Below are 17,624 nucleotides of genomic sequence, written 5' to 3'. Positions count from 1 at the left end.
CTGACTGCAGTTACCATGAAAGGTCTCTCATGCTCTTCCGTCGCATGAGGTATGGTGACCCTTATGTTAAACCACTACCAGTCGTCTCTCCCTAATGAGAGAGCAGCTATATGGTCTGGTAGAACCAGGATGACTTTAAAAAGAAATTTTCCAAGTCTTAGCCTGACTTACGTAGCAACACACAAACACGTGAATTAGGAGAAGCAGAGAGCCATTCAATAGGATTATGGCTGATCTGATTACAACACATTCCTTCTACGTCAAATAACCTTTTATCCACTTTCTAATAAAGAATTTACCTCTGCCTGAAAACAGTCTAAGGCACTGCTACCATGTTAAATCAAAGACTTTCATTCTTCTTTGAGAAAACAATATTCTCCTTATCTGTCTTAAGTCGGTGACCCTTTACTTTTAAGCATGACCCCTAGTTCTGGATTCTACCACAAGGGGAAACATTGGTTAGGAATTTTCATTGGCCACAGCATTGTTATTGGAGTTGTGCATGAGGGATCCTGAAGAATTCCCATCATGTCAAACTCTGAAGGAATTACCCAGGATATTGAATATTCCACTGGCCAATTCCAATTCACCTGGAACCCTCCAAAAGGCTCTATTTAAATTCAGAGGGATTCTATGAATGCTCTGATGAAACTAAAGATAGACTCAAGAAAAGTTATACTATTATGTATATAGTCTAATTCCTGAGTAACTGTTCAAAGATAGACAGGGTAGTTAAGAAGGAGTTTAGCTCGCTTGCTTTCATTGCTCAGATCTTTGAGTACAGACATTGGGATGTCATATTGAGGTTGTACAGGACATTGGTGAGATCTTTTCTGGAGTACTGTGTGCAGTTCTAGATGCCCTGTTATAGGAAGAATATTATTAAACTGGAGGGGGCTCAGAAAAGATTTACCAGCATGTTGCCAGGAATGGAGGGTTTAGGTTATAAGGAGAAGCTGGATAGGCTGAGACTTTTTTCATTAGAGCATAGGGGGTTAATAGGTGACCTTTTTAGAGGTTTATAAAATCACGAGGGGCATAGATAAGGTGAATAGCAAAAGTATTTTCCCTAAGGTGAGGGACTTCAAATTAGGGGGTATATTTTTAAGGGAGAGGAGAAAGATTTTAAAAATACATGAGGAGCAACTTATTTACATAGGCTCATGTGTGGAATGAACTGCCAGAGGAAGTGATGGATGCAGGTACAGTTACAACGATTAAAAGGCATTTGGATACATACTTGAGTAGGAAAAGTTTGGAGAGATATGGCTAAATGCAAGTAGTGGGACTAATTTAGTTTGAGGACGTGGTTGATGTGGACTAGTTAGACCGAAGGGTCTGGTTCCATACCATTCTGAGACTCTATAACTGATTCCATACTTGCATCACAATCACCAACTTCACCTCCGCCAGACCACTTTAATCTTCCAAACCCTCTTACAATATCCCCAGGACTTGACTCCTATTCATCGACTCCGGACCCAACCCAACTCCAACAAGACTGGATCAGACCACACCCAACCCTCTCTACCGGATATAACCTGGCCTAATACTCTTCCCACTCACCCCCACCCCCTCTAGGTAGCTAACTGCTGTGAAAAGGGGGTTTGTCTTCCTCTGGCAGTTCTGTACTACAAAAGAACCATCAGAATCAAAGTACAGCTCCATATTTCTGAGGGACCTCTGAATGGAATCCCTCAGAAGTGAAGAGCTCCCTTCTTAAGTAAAAAGTCCTAAATCAAAGAGTCATTAAGCACAAAAACTGATCCTTTGGTCTGACTCATCCATGCCGACCAGTTTTCCAAACTAAACCAGTCCTATTTGCCTGCATTTGGCCCATATCCCTGTTAACTTTTCCTATTGATGTACCTGTCCAAATGTATTTTAAATGTTGTAACTTTACCTGCTTCTACCACTTCCTCTAGCCATTCATTCCACATACACACCAACTTTCAGGTCCCTTTTTAATCTTTCCCCCACTTGTCCTCTTCAACACTTGTCCTCTAATTTTGAACATCCCTACCTTAGGGAAAAGACCTTGGCTGTTCAGCTAATCTACATCTCTCATGTTTTATAAAACTCTATAACATCACCCCTCAGCCTCCTATACTCCAGGGAAAAAAGTCCCAGTCTATCCAGCCTGTCCTTACAACTCAAACCCTCCAGTCCTGTTAACATCCTTGTAAATCTTTTCTGCATCATTCCAATTTAACAATATCCTTCCTGTGGCACAGCAACCAAAATTGTATGCAGTACTTCAAATGTGGCCTTACCAATGTTCTGTACAGCTGCAACATGACTACCCAACTCCCATGCTCAATGCTCTGACCAATGAGGGCAACATGCTAAGCGTCTTCTTTACCACCCTGTCTACGTGTGATGCCACTTTCAAGGAACTGTGCACCTGGATCTCTTGATCACTCGGTTCAACACCACTCCCCATGGCCTTACCAATAACAAGCAAGATTGCCACACTTTGGAAAATACAACATATTGTTTCCACATCCACCATATCAATACCTCTCAGGATGTCAGTGAGTTTTGAGAAGATTTGTAGCTCAGGTTGAGGTTCTAGATGTAGGTTTGCTCACTGAGCTGAAAAGTTCATTTTCAGGCGTTTTGTCACCATACTATGTATCATCTTCAGTGAGCCTCCGGACAAAGCTTCATCCAGAGGCTCACTGAAGATGTTACCTAGTATGGTGACAAAACATCTGAAAATGAACTTTCCAGCTTGATGAGCAAACCTACATCCACCCCTCAGGATCTTTATATGTTTCAATTCAGTAAACGTTTACTCTTCTAAAGTTTTGAGCATACAAGCCTAGCTTGTATAAGACACCTATTCCAAATATTCATGGAGTGAAGTTTCTCTGACCTGCTTCCAAAGCATTTACAGTTTGCCTTAAGTGAGCGGTACTGTGCACAACCCTCCAAAGGTGGTCTCACCAATGCTATGTGTAACTGAATTATAACCTAACTGCAGTTTCTTCTTCTCCTAATAAATGTGCAAACAAACAATGAGCTTTCCTAATTATTTGCTGTACCCGCATACTAATCTTTTGTAATTCATGCACTAGGACACAGAGATCTCTCTGCATCTCGGAGCTCTGTAATGTCATCATTTAGATAATATGTTTCCTGCCAAAATTGACAATTTCATACTTTCCGATGTTGTACTTTACTTGCCAGACCCTTGCCCACTCACTGAACCAATCTATATATTTTTGTAGCCTCCTTTAAATCGTCTTTTTATAACTGACTTCCCACCTATCTTGTGTAACCAGCAAATTTAGCAACCATATATTTGGTCCCTTCATCCAAGTCATTTATGTGAAGTGTGGCAATTTAGCTTTCAAAGATCCATCCATCTCCACCTCTTACTTTCAACTAATTCATCACTTATCTAGTACTATGTGAGGTTTCTGAGTCAGGAGTAAAGCAAAACTTCCCTCTTTAATCCTTGTGAAGAAATAAAATAATTTCACTGATAACTTCCACCAATCAAGAAACCAAATCAGTTACTTTTGCTAAGAACAACTAGTTTCAATAAGGAATTAGGAAAAAGATATAGGAATGTTATGGAATTACCTTGTATCAGCGTAATATCTTGCAAACTCGATGAGTGCTCCCAGTCTTTCAATCTCCGGTCATCAGTGACATTGTTTAAAATGATCATCTCTGCCCTCAGCTCCTCCTCCGCATGGTTTTGCGTCATCCTCATATTCTGTGCAACATCAGATACATTTCTCATTTGCAGAACAAATTCTTCAATTTTCTGCTGTTGGATGAGAATATTTTCCATGCAGGTGATAGTGCCATGAATGCAACCACTCAGCTGCTGAACTTCATTCTGTAATTCTTTTAAGGCTCTCCCATTCATTTCAGTGGAAGTGAGCATCAAAACCATGTTGTGAGTGTCCTCTTCACTCCCCTTTTGTAGCTGTTGCATACTATCATCTAAATATGATGTGGAGGAGCCAGTGTTGGACTGGGGTGGACAAAGTCTAGATTAGAGTGGTGCTGGAAAAGCATGGACAGGTCCTGACGAAGGGCTTTTGCCCGAAACATTGATTTTCCTGCTCCTCGGATGCTGCCTGACCTGCTGTGCTTTTCCAGCACCACTCTAATCTAGACTCTGATTTCCAGCATCTGCAGTCCTCACTTTTGCCTGGGGTGGACAAAGTTAAAAATCACTCAACACTAGGTTATAGTCCAACAGGTTTATTTGGAAGCATGAGCTTTCGGAGCGCTGCTCCTTCATCAGGTGGTTGTGGAGCATAAGACCATAAGACACAGAATTTATAGCAAAAGATTACAGTGTCAGTGGCATGACACTGTAATCTTTTGCTATAAATTCTGTTTCATATGATCTTATGCTCCACAACCACCTGATGAAGGAGCAGTGCTCCGGAAGCTAGTGCTTCTAAATAAACCTGTTGGACTATAACCTGCTATTGTGTGATTTTTTAACATTAAACTATTTAGATAATGACCTATTCATCAATTGTACTTGAAAGGTAATCTCCAAAAGGATGCTTTCCAATTTAGTATTACATTCAATAAGTTTACTCAGTGTATCCTTCTGATGCTGCACTGTCTGTTTAAGCATTGCAGTCACTTTTGCTAACTCATTACAATTCTTGTCATCTTGGTCTGATTTCAATCTCATTTTAATTGTTTTGCTTTTGGTATCAGGATGAATTCTTGAATTATTCTGTTTTCTTCATTGTTTATGAACTAAAAATGTGAATGAGAAAGAAAATCTAGGGTTGTCTATTCAAAGAATTTCGAAGAATGTGTGATAAAGGCGGACTCCTTGATAACGATGATATTTTCATGAGAAAGAGTAAACTGTAATATATTAATGATCCTGAAGAAGAATCGTGAGCCAGTAATGAAAATTCTTACAGTATTCATTCCAAGACGCATGCTTACGAAAAATAAGACAACGCACAGAAGAGTAGTAGGATATGGTTTTGTGGCTGAAAAGGTGCATTCCCAATCTCACTCAATCAGAAATTAGGCATCTCCATTAGAGTAGTGAAGATAAATGAAGCATAAGGACAATCAAACAAGAGGATTAGGGGGATATAGAGCCCTCCCGTGTACAATGAGACATGCCTTCCTCCCTAATTGCTAAAGTTGCTCTTGATAATGGTCTCAAATCTTGCTATACAATTACAATTCTTTCACTGCCCCTCAGTTCCCTGCTATGAGTGACATAGCACGGTGGCACAGTGGTTAGCACTGCTGCCTCACAGCGCCAGAGACCCGGGTTCAATTCCTGCCTCGGGCAACTGACTGTGTGGAGTTTGCACATTCTCCCCGTGTCTGCGTGGGTTTCCTCCGGGTGCTCCGGTTTCCTCCCACAGTCCACAGATGTGCAGGTTAGGTGAATTGGCCATGCTAAATTGCCCGTAGTGTTAGGTAAGGGGTAGATGTAGGGATATGGGTGGGTTGCGCTTCGGCGGGGCGGTGTGGACTTGTTGGGCCGAAGGGCCTGTTTCCACACTGTAAGTAATCTAATCTAATTAACATAAGTCACGCATCTTATCTGCAGTAAGCTTGTAAACCAGGGAGTTGACAGAAAAAGGTATGACTTGGGACCCATAGCGGTGATACTTTCTGATCCAGCATTTCTTGCTATAATTCCTAGAAGTGATGATGTAGTTCAGACCATAGAAGGCATCCAGGACAATCCTAGATCACTTGTGCTGACTCCCTCTAGTTGTGAAGCCAGGCTGGCCAATCTCAGACCTCCAGGCAGAACAAGTGATCAATCCAGTTAGGAGGACTGCAGAAAATGTCTAGTGCCCATACAAGAGATCTGGAACCAATCCAGATTCTTCTCAGCTATAACATTGCCCTGACTCGCCAAAGTCTGTCCACCATCTACAAGGCACAAGTCAGCGTGTGACGTAATACTCTCTACTTGAGTTCAGCCCCCATAACACTGTAGAAGTTAAAGACTACTCAGGTCAAAGCAGCTCACTTGATTGGTACCCCCCTCCATCACCTTAAACAATCACTCCTTCCACCACCCATGCACAATGGCAACTGCATGTACAATTTACACGATGCACAGCAACAACTTACCAATGTTCCTTCAACATATCCTCCATACACATGACAAGAACCACTTAGAAGAACAAGAGCAGCAAATGCATGGAAAGATCACAACCCGTAAGATTCGCTCTGAGTCCTAACTTGGAACCGTACAATTTCTTCAGTATTGCTGGGTCAAAATCATGGATTTCCCTCCCCATCAGTATAAATTGTGTACCTATACCCACACAGACTGCCAAGGTTCACCACCATTTTTTCAAGGGCAACCAGGGATTGGCAATGAGCATTCCAGAAATGCTTGTGTCCCACCAACTAATAGAAAATACAAGGATTTCTGTTACTTTTCAAGGATACGTCAAGTAAATGAACAAGGCACTAGCACCTCCTTTGACCACAGGATGATGCTAATTGGGGAAACAAAGTCTTCATATCAGACATTAAACATTCATTGCTTCTCCTACAAGAGGGAGTGGAAAATTGGAAGTGGAAGTGGAATAGTGAAGTTTCTGAGCTCAGGGAAGCAGGAAGCACAGCAAATAGTACAAAGTTAAAAATCTCACAACACCAGGTTATGGTCCAACAGGTTTAACTGCAAGCACTAGTTTTCGGAGCACTGCTCCTTCATCAACACTTTCTCACACTATTGAGAATATCCTGTCAGCCTGGTAGATGGCTACAACCCCATGGAGGTGGAACAAGTAAAGTAGCTGACACACTTTTTTAATCAAGCATTTGTTGTTAATGCACACATTCACAACTTCATATGAATGTTGCTCTACAAAGTCAACATAACTTGGCCATGCAATTGCCTCCCTTTTCTGTAAATGTTGGCGGGGGGAGGGGGGGGTGGGTTCAAATTTCTGGTTCCATTTGGAAGGATAGGGGTTATGCAATCTGCCAACAGAGAGAATGTTAGTCACCCTCCTTGAGCAATGGCGAGTTGGTGTTGACAAGACTCAATATTATACATTGTCTCAATAGCTTTCAAGTAGCACAATCCTCCTTGAAAATGAAATGATGACAAATTGGTGGAAGTTAGCCTAAGTCCATTTTCCATCTCAAATTCTATACCAACCAAGTTGGAATTGCTCAAATAGAGAGAGAGAGAGAGAGAGAGACAAGGTCATCACTGCTTCTTTAGACTTGTACTCACACTCTCTCACAGTAAATTCTAATGGAGTGCATAAGGGATATGTTTTAGTAATAAAATTCAGGTGGCAATCACTCCACTCCAATTTAATTCACTCTTGCAGCCCAAAGTCCCCTGGACAAGGTTAGTAAATCAAAAGGAAAATCCCAATTGTTCAATTTGTGCTTTAATCCAAATTGATGCTATGCTTTGAATATATGTTGCGAATAGAATATTTGAAAAAGGCTGAAGTCAAGTATAAATTAACCCAAATATTGTTCATTTGGAAACAGAGAGCTATGAGCTTCCTGGGCGGGCAGACGATGAAACTGATCTGTGAAGGCTTTGAATGAGGATTGATACGGCAGGACCAGCTGAAGGAGCTCCTTCCAACAGGATTGCCCTGAACTTCTGTGAGGGGTGGCCATCAGTTTGCACCCTATTGTCAGGATGATTTCCTGGCCATTTACTTGAAGTTTCCCGAGTGTCCTGTCAAGCACATGTTGGGAGGTGAGGGGAAATCCATGGCATTTCGGCAGATTATGTTGATTGTGTTCTATCTCTATTGCACCAGAAACAAGTTTGAACCAAGAGCCAGAAGATCCTGAATGCACATCTTCACTTTCACAACCAATTGATTACCGGTTATGTTCCAGCTTTGCCTCCGCAGGGAGCAATACATCATCTTCACTTCCAAAGATAGGAAAACTGTCAGAACCAGGTGAGCACCATCTGTAAAATGACACTTTTTAAAACAAAGTGAAATAGACACACGAGGAGATGGATGTGATAGAGGCACCATTGAGACCTGGGGAGAGGGGGAAGGGTGTCGGGATGTGGAAAAGAACGTTTACCAATCTAGTGCTTTGCAGATGAAAAAAATTGCTACCTACCTACAATTTACTTACAGTGTGGAAACAGGCCCCTCGGCCCAGCAAGTCCACACCGACCCTCCGAAGAGCAACCCACCCAGACCCTTCCCCTACACTTACCCTTTCACCTAACACTACGGGTACTTTAACATGGCCACTTCACCTAACCTGCACATTTTTGGACTGTGGGAGGAAACCAGAGCAAACCCACCCAGACACGGGGAGAATGTGCAAACTCCACACAGACAGTTGCCTGAGGTGGGTATTGAACCTGGGTCTCTGGCGCTGTGAGGCAGCACTGTGCCACCCACAATTGATACCAGAATACAGAGGACTACTAGAACACAGAGCAATCACTGCAGTCCTCATGTTCCCAGATAGTAATGGGGTATTGAGGTAAGCCTTGCCTCCATTTGCACTGCCAGACTCTGAAAAACAGCACAAATTTTATGAAGTAAAATTTATTTATATTTTCTTCTATAGACAATTATAAAGATTAAAGACTAAAACAAAATAGACGATAGCCTTATCAGCATAAAAATCAAACTATTTCATCCAATTGCCTCTTTAATAAATTTATCATACATATATATTTGTGGCCCCCCTCCCTGATGTTCTTTGATCTCTCTCCTGATTGGGTTGATCCAATAAAGGGAATTGATTACATCACCTCTGATGAAACATACTTCCTCAAACATTAATCTGCACCTTATTCTTTCAGTTAATGATTGAATTGCTTTGCACGTCAAGCATTTTTACTCAAAATTCCCAAGAAACCTAATGACGACAGTTACAGACACATCATGTGTGCTATGTCCCCTCCCTGCTATTCCTACTGATCTACACAATGTCAAGAAGACGGAGCCACAGGAAGTGGATCTTTGCCAGGAGTAATATCTCCTAACAAACCACCCCAACTGGGAAGACCAGCCGAGGTTTTACAACTTGTCAGGAGAGGTTGTTGCTCTCAGCAGGATGACCAACTTGCATAAATTGAAATAAGGGGCACTTCATCCAGGAGGCTGGGGATTAGTGTGGAGGGGTGGGGCTGGGGAGGTAGGTGCTGGTGACCATGAGACTACATGCCTAGCTGAGAAAGGGAGGAATATGGTGACCATAACTCTTCACTATAAACAAAACAGAAGCATAAGAGCTTATATCAACCTCTGATAGGCTATGCTAGAAATCAGAACAAAAGGTGTCACTTAAGGAACATGGATCATACAGGCAAAATAAGAGACAATCCCTTAAAACACAGAATGGTTGATCAAGTTGGGGCCTCAGCAATTTCTTGTACGAGCACTGCTCAACATTAAAGAAGAAAAATTTCCCTGGGTGTTAGGGATTCAGACCCTGATTCTGGAAAGTTCAGCCCCTTTCTGGGTTAGTTAAAATTAACGTATTTCCTGAATACCAAACTTGCATCCGAGTTAAACCTATCACAAACAAAGGAAAAAGCAAAGGAAGCCAAAGAGAGAAAATGCTGGAAAATCTCAGCAGGTCTGGCAGCATCTGTAAGGAGAGAAAAGAACCAACATTTCAAGTCTAACTGACCCTTTGTCAAAGCTGTGGGTCAGGTAGATTTGAAACATCGGCTCTTTTCTGTCCTTACAGATGCTGCCAGACCTGCTGAGATTTTCCAGCATTTTCTCTTCTGGTTTCAGATTCCAGCATCCGCAGTAATTTGCCTTTGAAAAAGCAAAGGACTTGTGCAAGGAAAAATGTTTTAGTATGCATAAAAATCAAAATAAGATAGAACTCAGTGTCTTGAGGGGTTAATTTAAAATGCTTATGCAGTTGTGAATATTCTGGATTTGCTGAAGCATTTCCTTTTAACAATGTTTCAGTTAACTGTGGAAATTTTAAGCACGCTTCTCAAAGACATATCAGAGAAGGAAACTAGGCAAGGATTCAAATTTATTTATGCAATGGCTCTGAAGTGTTTAATGTTCTGTTTCAATTTTATAATATTGCTAGAACAACTAGATACAACAGAGATCATCTTAAAGTTAACTGAAACTTCTTCATGTACTGAGTATGAGACAGCATATTCTTTCTTAACCACCGCAGTCTGGAGTGAGAAACAGATAAGGTTGGAAATAATCAGCTAGTCAGTGAGCATATTTGGGGAGAACAGCCAAGTTAAGAGTTTGCGCATCGTGTTCAGAATTTCTTAGGATCCTCTGTTCTAATGAAAAGAGCTGTACTGAGAATCTAAATTAATCTGTTCTCACCAAAATGCTTTGTGTTTTGAGTGTTTTCCTTCGCTTTTGTGTCAGATTTTCAGCAACTGCAGTATTTTACTTTTGGCTGAACAGAATGCTTTAGTATCACTAATTCTCCCACTTAAATCACAATTGCTTCCTCTGGCTACTTGGCAAGCAAGATTTGGTATATTGGCACTGATCAAGGCTGGTGCGATTTTTGCTTTCTGAAATCAAACCACATTTCTGATGAAATGGGAAAACATTAGCACAAGGTTTAATTTCTTCAATTTATCCAAAAAAAACTCAAGTAATGGTGTTCCATGGAAAAGAAAATCTGTTTACTTGTGTGGTTTTGCATTGGAATTTATCAATTTACATAACTAGATTAACAGCAGAACAACAGAACAATTAGATTAACAAGGATTTAGTTACTCCCACGCTTACATATGTAGAGCTCTATGGATAGTAACAGAGTAAACATGCCCAATTATAAACACTCCAGCATCAACAATCTTTGCAGACTACAACAGTAACTCAGGTTTTTCTTCATTAACCTTCTACATTTGAATTTTTTCTTGTTCAGTCCCTACAAAAGTCCAAGTCTGAGGCATTCAAGTCAGCTGACCCTGACCTGTACAGGAAATCCAGGTACGACCTTCACAAAGCCACTAGAGATGCCAAGAGGCAATACCAAACTCAGCTGGAGACCCAGACTAACTACATGGACACCCATCATTTGTGGCAAGGCTTGGGTTTGGGGGGGGGGGGGGGGGCGCGGTCACAGTGGCTCGATGGTTAGCACTGCTGCCTCACAGCGCCAGGGACCCGGGTTTGATTCCCACCGCAAGCAACTGCGTGGGTTTCCTCCGGGTGCTCTGGTTTCCTCCCACGATCCAATGATGTGCAGGTCAGGTGAATTAGCCATGCTAAATTGCCCTTAGTGTTAGGTGCATTAGTCAGGTGTAAATATAGGGTAGGGAATTGGGACTGGGTGGGTTACTCTTCAGAGGGTCAGTGTTGGGCTGACGGGCCTGTTTCTATACTGTAGAGAAACTAATCTAATCTAATCCAAACAACATAAAGGGCTACAAAGCAAAGGCAGACAGAATCTTGGGTAATAGTACATTCCTACACAATGAGCTCAAAGCATTCCACAATCGCTTTGAACAGGAAGTCAGTGAAATGATGTCACCTGTCTCATCAGCCTTGGATACACCTGTACCTTTGATCACCACTGCAGACGTTAGATCAGCTTGAAGGGTCAACCCACGGAAAGTGACTGGCCCTAATCAAGTCCCTGGCTATGCACTCAGATCCTGTATGGAGCAGCTGGCGGGAGTATTCTTCAACCTCTCCTTACTATAATCATGAAGCCCCCACCTGCTTCAAAAAGGCCACCATTATCCCCATTCCAAAGAAAATCATGTAACATGCCTCCTGGTGCCTACTGCCCAGTGGCTCTGACCTCTGTAGTTATGAAGTACTTTGAGAGGTTAATCATGGCTCACCTATTGCAGCCAATCAGTTTGCATTGATCCTTTGCAAATCACTTACCAGTGCAATAAATCCATGGCAGACGCCATCTCCCTCCCCCTACACTCATCCCTGGAACATCTAGACAACAAGGATACTATGGTAAAAACAATGACTGCAGATGCTGAAAACCAAATACTGGATTAGTGGTGCTGGAAGAGCACAGCAGTTCAGGCAGCATCCAACGAGCAGCGAAATCGACGTTTCGGGCAAACGCCCTTCATCAGGAATAACTGATGAAGGGCTTTTGCCCGAAACGTCGATTTCGCTGCTCGTTGGATGCTGCCTGAACTGCTGTGCTCTTCCAGCACCACTAATCCAGAACAAGGATACTATGTCAGGCTCCTACTTATTGACTACAGCTCTGCCTTCAATACTCATAATTCTAAACAAACTCATCTCCAAACTCCAGGACCTAGGTCTCTGCTCCCCCCTCTGTAACTACTTATCGACTTCCTGACCACCAGGCTGCAGTCAGCAAGAATAGGTGACAACACCTCCTCCATGATAATCTGAACAGAATGCTTTAGTATCACTAATTCTCCCACTTAAATCACAATTGCTTCCTCTGGCTAGTTGGCAAGCAAGATTTGGTATATTGGCACTGGTCAAGGCTGGTGCAATTTTTGCTTTCTGAAATCAAACCACATTTCTGATGATCTGCCTATAAAGTATGTAAGACAGCACTTTTCCATCTGCTTTGGTGTTGGTGGCAGTTATAAATCAAATCAAACCCTTTTATCACCTGCCCTAATATCACTTTATGTGACCTATCAAACTTTGTCATGGGATGTCTAAGCCACATTTCATAGGGTCCAGAAATGCAGGCAAGTAGTAATACAGACAATAAGGAGACAACATCATCCTGTTTAACATTCTTGAATTGAATGCTGGGGCACTCATAAAAACAACTTGGTCTAAAGTGGTATAAAATTGAAACATTAAAAACACAGTGCCATTGCATAAATATGTTTGATTACTTGATCTTTGTTATGAGGTCTTGAACAAGTACTTCTCTTCAGTATTTACGAACGAGAGGGACCGTATTGTTGAAGAGGAGAGTGTGAAACGGACTGGTAAGCTAGAAGAGATACTTGTTAGGAAGGAAGATGTGTTGGACATTTTGAACAACTTGAGGATAGACAAGTCCCCCGGGCCTGACGGGATATATCCTAGGATTATGTGGGAAGCAAAAGAGGAAATTGCAGTACCGTTGGCAATGATCTTCTCGTCTTCACTGTTAACGGGGATGGTACTAGGGGACTGGAGAGGGGCAAATGTTGTGCCCCTGTTCAAAAAAGGGAATAGGGATAACCCCGGGAATTACAGGCCAGTTAGTCTTACTTCTGTGGTAGGCAAAGTAATGGAAAGGGTACTGAGGGATAGGATTTATGAGTATCTGGAAAGACACTGCTTGATTAGGGACAGCCAGCACAGATTTGTGAAGGGTAGGTCTTGCCTTACAAATCTTATTGAATTCTTCGAGGAGGTGACCAAGCATGTGGATGAGGGTAGAGCAGTGGATGTAGTGTACATGGATTTTAGTCAGGCATTTGATAAAGTTCGCCATGGTAGGCTTATGCGGAAAGTCAGGAGCATGGGATAGAGGGAAATTTGGCCAATTGGATAGAAAACTGGCTAACCGGTCGAAGTCAGAGAGTGGTGGTAGATGGTAAATATTCAGCCTGGAGCCCAGTTACAAGTGGAGTTCCGCAGGGATCAATTCTGGGTCCTCTGGTTTGTAATTTTTATTAATGACTTGGATGAGGGAGTCGAAGGGTGGGTCAGTAAATTTGCAGATGATATGAAGATAGGTGGAGTTGTGGACAGTGAAGAGGGCATTTGTCGTTTGCAAAGGAACTTAGATATGATGCAGAGCTGGGCTGAGGAGTGGAAGATGGAGTTCAATCCTGCCAAGTGTGAGGTTGTCCATTTTGGAAGAACAAATAAGAATGCGGAATACAGGGTTAATGGTCGGGTTCTTAGTAAGGTGGAGGAACAGAGGGATCTTGGGGTCTATGTACATAGATCTTTGAAAGTTGCCACTCAGGTGGATAGAGTTTGTAAGAAGGCCTATGGTATATTATCGTTCATTAGCAGAGGGATTGAATTCAAGAGTCATGAAGTGATGTTGCAGCTGTACAGGACTTTGGTTAGGCCACATTTGGAGTACTGTGTGCAGTTCTGGTCACCTCACTTTAGGAAAGATGTGGAAGCTTTGGAGAGGGTGCAGAGAAGATTTACCAGGATGTTGCCTAGAATGGAGAATAGGTCGTACGAGGATAGGTTGAGAGTTCTCGGCCTTTTCTCGTTGGAACGGCGAAGGATGAGGGGTGACTTGATAGAGGTTTATAAGATGATCAGGGGAATAGATAGAGTAGACAGTCAGAAACTTTTTCCCCGGGTACAACAGAGTGTTACAGGGGGACATAAATTTAAGGTGAAGGGTGGAAGGTATAGGGGAGATGTTAGGGGTGGGTTCTTTACCCAGAGAGTGGTGGGGGCATGGAATGCGCTGCCCGTGGGAGTGGTAGAGTCAGAATCATTGGCGACCTTTAAGCAGCATTTGGATAGGTACATGGATGGGTGCTTAATCTAGGATAGAAGTTCAGCACAACATTGTGGGCCGAAGGGCCTGTTCTGTGCTGTATTGTTCTATGTTCTATGTCGTTTCCTTCTCTGCTGGGTCTCTGAGATGCCTGTTTAAAGTTTTCTCTCTACATATGCTGCCAGACCTGCTGAGCTTTTCCAGCGATTTCTGCTTTTATTTCTGATTTACAGCATCCCCAGTTCTTTTGGTTTTATCAAAATCCACGGTGTTAGATTTTGCTTTTAACTTTGATGCAGCCAAATAATCTAACTTAAAATAGAAAAGTGGAATTAAGGAAAAACAGAAGTAAAAAAAAAACACTAATGATGAGAAAATTGGATAAGAAGATAAAAAAATTTTTAAAAAACAAAAAAAAGTTCCTTCTCAATAAATATAATTTTAAATGTATTTACTATTATCACATAAAATCAACTCTGAGTGAGAACTAGATGATTGCAGCATACTTGCTGCTTCTTTCGGGTTTTCCAGCAGAATAAGGTTATCGCTGTCCTCAGGCAATTTCTCCATCTTTACCATGTCTTAGTAGAGAGCAGCTGAGAGGCAGTTAATGTGACTGAACATATATTTATCTAAATAGGTATAAATAAAGGCATGATCAAGGACATGCACAGTGGTGTATTAAGTATGTCTGTATGTCTTTGAAATTAAAATCCATCTCTGCATTCAACAAAATATTAAAAATTAGTTAGATATAAATATCATGGCTATTTTTGTCACTGGAGAATTAGTCTGACAATGCTTTGAATGGAAGGACAGAAGATCCTGGCCTTAAGTCACTGTCAGACACTTTTGGCTTTAACCTAAGTTCAGTTTCTTTATCATAGCATTGCTTTTCTTTATTTTAAAGTGAACTATTTATCAAAACTAATGAATGGAATACAGTCATCCAGTTGCAGACCAAGTGAAGATACATCTGGAGACATTGAAGAACCTGCTGTGCATTCAGTCACGATATCTTTAACTTAATACTAACCTCAGTGAAAGAAAATCTAGTTTATCAGTGGGACTTGTTTTTAATTTTTCTCTCTATTCATCATTATGGCCTTGAGTACCATGACAAATTTAGGCCAGTAAGTACTGAATTATGAATAGTTATATGCTAAGGATCTTCACCTATTAAATACTTCATTAACTCTGCCCAAACGCATTCTATTTCAGAACCTAGCAGCCAGAAAAAAAAGGTATGGGATTCATAGTCTCAGACTAAGCACATTTTTCAAACCAAGAACAGAAATAAAAACACAGCAGGTAAGCTTGTACTATTATCCTGTTTCTTTACACTACACACTAACTCATGCCTGATTTTAAAAAAAAGTTAATTGAATGAAGATTTTAAGTTATCTTGTCTGCTATCACTGTTTATTAAAATAGCTGCCAGCAAATGGGACTCCCGATCACATGGCACTGATCAAGACCAAATGGAGAAATCAACTCCAATTTGCAATCAGGAAAATGTAAGAAAGAGGGGCTGAAATTAACCTGAAAATCAAATAAACCTGTTGAATTATAACCTGGTGTCATGTGATTACTGACAAGGTCAACAGAAACAGGCCATTTAGTCCACATCGACCCTCCTAAGAGCATCGTACCCAGACCCAGCCACTACTCTATCCCCATAACTCTGCATTTCCCATGGCTAATCCATCTAGCCTGCACATCTTTGGACAGATGGGATGTTTCTTTGGCAGAATTTCCACTTCATCAATAATCATTGCACAGTACTGCCCCTTCGAGCACTAACTGCAGGCCATACCTATAATGATAGGTAAGAAGCTTATTAGTTGTTGAAATATCCTGAAAGCCTAAGCAACTCTGGAATATGAACAGAGCCTACACCACTGTTGTGCCAACAATGTGTGAAATACCAGTTAAAGTACACAGACAAACCACCATTATAATGGATTCAGAATTTGAACAACAGTATGAAAGCAATTGGACGCACATACAATAATATTAAAATCAGGGAAAGAAAGATAGATCAAGGAAATGTATCAGTTAAGAAGAAAAGAAGCAAAGAAACAACGAGGAAATGGGATAGCAACAAATGAAGAGACAATAGCAATTCCTGCTCCAAAGAAGAAACAACCAAACTAAAAATCCTTCTGCTTTATATGTAGAAAACAAAATACTATTTAATTTAATAAATGTATTAAATGAAATCAGAAATTCAGTAACTAGTCACGAGATTACTTGGAAGCTTGGAACATTAGAAAGTTCTAATTTTCATAAGCTATAGGCGGAGCAGAAATGAGCTGTCAATGCACTCTGCAAACCATTTCAAGGCCACATGAGTGGGCTTTATGTAATGATCAGTTCGCAGCACAGATAGGCAGTTCTGCAATCCTATCAAAGACATGCTGTAAATTTTATTAGGATAAAGATGGAACAAAAATAACTGGGTTAGTTAAAATGGAGATATTAGTAAAGCTGTAGTTAAAACGATAGCAATGATTCTCCCTGCCCTTTGGAAAATCAGAAGGCAGAATTTTATTACTCTAAGAAAATAGGAAATATTTGAAAGTAAGAAAACTGAGGTGAGCAATTGGCATTTAATGAAATTGTAAGAGTATTGAAGCACAAACGTTTTCCACGTATGCTATTTCATGAGCTTTAAATAAGCAAGTGTAATACTGTTGAGGAGTGATTGATAGGAAAATAATTAAGCCAAAAGTGATAGTAGGGTGTGAAAACAAATGGTAACTTTCAAAATGAGAGACTAGAAGCGATCCTATAGAAGAGTTAATAATCAGTGTAAGCAAGGGAATTATATAGTAAGGGTTCTCTCAAAACAATTTAATTGTAAAGATAATTGTAGGTAACTAAAGTGACAAATATATTTGAATCAAGGGGGAAAAGAGACAAAAAATGTTAATATGCCAAGCTTATACAGAATAATTTATAGAATGCTTAAATAGTGAGACAGACAAAGACTAAAAAATATTGTAAAGGGAGTCAGATGTTTTGAACCAATGGGCATCACTTGAGAGGATATGAACAAAATAGAAACTAGTCAGATGGAAGATAAATACTGTTTTGGCAACTTCACTTATAGCATTACAAAATATGTCAAACGCAGTTCATAATAAGTGATAACAAGTGACATAATCATTGTTATATAGCAACAATTCACAACTTAAATGGATTGTTTGTGTTTGAGAAGATTCATTAAGAGAAAAACCTGGGGATAACATTCTATTAATCTA

General features: G+C 40.8%; 1 long non-coding RNA gene across 1 annotated transcript in view; it reads left to right on the top strand.

The window, feature by feature from the left end:
• LOC140453293 (uncharacterized) overlaps positions 1-17,624 on the top strand; it is a 40,469-nt gene that overhangs the window by 8,632 nt on the left and 14,213 nt on the right. The window contains exons 2-3 of the long non-coding RNA XR_011952338.1: positions 7,773-7,919; positions 15,580-15,669. This is a non-coding gene — a long non-coding RNA (uncharacterized lncRNA). The remainder of the gene's footprint in view (positions 1-7,772; positions 7,920-15,579; positions 15,670-17,624) is intronic.

This window comes from Chiloscyllium punctatum, chromosome 27 (assembly GCF_047496795.1).
Source record: "Chiloscyllium punctatum isolate Juve2018m chromosome 27, sChiPun1.3, whole genome shotgun sequence".
In the NCBI taxonomy this organism is placed as follows: Eukaryota; Metazoa; Chordata; class Chondrichthyes; order Orectolobiformes; family Hemiscylliidae; genus Chiloscyllium; species Chiloscyllium punctatum.
Note: the sequence above shows the minus strand (reverse complement) of the source record. Positions and strands in the feature narration are given on the sequence as shown.